The sequence below is a fragment of the Palaemon carinicauda genome, chromosome 24, assembly GCF_036898095.1.
Source record: "Palaemon carinicauda isolate YSFRI2023 chromosome 24, ASM3689809v2, whole genome shotgun sequence".
Taxonomy (NCBI): domain Eukaryota; kingdom Metazoa; phylum Arthropoda; class Malacostraca; order Decapoda; family Palaemonidae; genus Palaemon; species Palaemon carinicauda.
In genome coordinates this window covers 97,155,645-97,158,144 of record NC_090748.1, presented here as the reverse complement: position 1 = coordinate 97,158,144, position 2,500 = coordinate 97,155,645, and positions in this window count along the sequence as shown.

Sequence of the window (2,500 nt, the reverse complement as noted above, 5' to 3'; positions counted from 1 at the left end):
GGATTCCTGATATAGGTATTCGGATTCCTGATACTGGTGTTCGGATTCCTGTTATCAGTGTATGGATTCCTGATATCTGTGTTCGGATTCTTGATCGGTGTTCGGATTCATTTTGTCAGTGTATGGATTCCTGATATCGGTGTTCGGATTCATGATATCGGTATTCGGATTCATGTTGTCCGTGTATGGATTCCTGATATCTGTGTTCGGATTCCTGTTATCGGTGTTCGGATTCCTGATATCGGTATTCAGATTCCTGATATCAGTGTTCGGATTCCTGATATAGGTATTCGGATTCCTGACATAATTGTTCGGATTCCTGATATCAGTGTTCGGATTCATGATATTGGTATTCAGATTCATGTTACTGGTGTTCGGATTCCTGTTATCAGTGTTCGGATTCCTGATATAAGTGTTTGGATTCCTGATATCAGTGTTCGGATTCCTGATTAAGGTATTCGGATTCCTGATACTGGTGTTCGGATTCCTGTTACCAGTGTTCGGATTCATGATATTGGTATTCAGATTCCTGTTATCAGTGTTTGGATTCCTGATAACGGCGTTCGTATTCCTGATATCGAAACAGTTTTGGAACGAAGGGATTTTCAAGGAAACTTCTTTCCCACATCGATTAAAGGACCCCAAAACTTTTAGCCCCCCTGATGTCAAATCCGGTTTCCAAGTTTTGAAGATGATTTATAACAGATTAAAGTTTTTTTTTTTATGGCGTAGTGAGATTTTTTTTTTTTTTTTTTTTTTTTTTTTTTTTTTTTTTTTAAACAGGGGGACAAAAAGGACTGGCATCTCATTATCTTAATCTGTGTAGTCTCTGCCCAAGCGAGGCCAAGAAGAATTATGGGGATTACTGGTGTATGCGACCCGGCAAAAATGACGGCTAGATATTTAGATATACATACGCACATTCCTTCTCTCCTGGGTGTGACAACTCCCTCTTTCCCCTTACCTGAAGGACGGGGAGAACTGGGCGTGACCGGAAAGGAAAAAAAAAATACATATACATGTATATATACAGTATATATATATATTATATATATATATATATATATATATATATATATATATATATATATATATATATATATATATATATACAGTATATTTGTATATATATATGTATATATATATATATATATATATATATATATATATATATATATATATATATATATATATATATATATATATATACTGTATATATAACACCATAAACATGCACTTTATTATATAGGGAAGATGATCATTAAAATCTACATAAGAATAATTATTCTTATGTAAATTGGTTGATTTTTTTAACTGACATTTGAAAGTCAAAGTTAAAATAATGTCAATGCGAAATTTGTTGAGTTTATAAATACTGCGATGCGATGATAAACTAATTAATTGTAGAAATTATAATAAAGTTTCAAACATGTTAAATGTATATCAGAAGTAAATGTTATTATTCTTGGTCATTTATAACTGATTAGGCTACCAGTCGTTGAAAAGTTTATGTATGTGAGGCAATACATTAATTATTTTTGTTTTAAAGAATATTATTTAATACACGGTTTATATATATATATATATATATATATATATATATATATATATATATATATATGTATATATATATATATATATATGTATATATATATATATATATATGTATATATATATATATATATATATATGTATATATATATATATATATATATATATATATATATATATATATATATATATATATATATGAAGAGTAATATTAATTTTATTTCGTTTAAAAAAATATTAATAAAAATATCATGATTGAAAAAAATAATATCAAGTTTGTTATCTTTATTTAAAAAAATAACCAACAGATAAAACTAATTTTCATCCAAAGATAAAAAAAAAAAAACGAATTAAAGCCCCAAAAAACCTCGTTTGAAACAAAATCCTCCTCATACATAAAAAAAATAATAAAAAAAATCTGAATTCAAAGATTCTAAACCTGCCTCCATATTCCTAAGAAAAAATATAAAAAAAATTACTTCCTCTTCTCTTAGCAGAAAAAAGAGAGAAAAATAAAGAAAAAAAGAAACGTAATAAAAAAATCTGAATTCAAAGATTCTAAACCTGCCTCCATATTCCTAAGAAAATATATAAAAAAAATTACTTCCTCTTCTCTTAGCAGAAAAAAAAGAGAGAAAAATAAAGAAAAAAAGAAACTAATAAAAAAATCTGAATTCAAAGATTCTAAACCTGCCTCCATATTCCTAAGAAAATATATAAAAAAAAATTACTTCCTCTTCTCTTAGCAGAAAAAAAAGAGAGAAAAATAAAGAAAAAAAGAAACGTAATAAAAAAATTTGAATTCAAAGATTCTAAACCTGCCTCCATATTGGTAAAAGAAAATAAATATAAAAAAATTACTTCCTCTTCTTTTAGCAAAATAGAAAAAAAGAAAAAAAAATAAATATACAAAAAATTACCTCCTCTTCTCTTAGCAAAATAGAAAAAA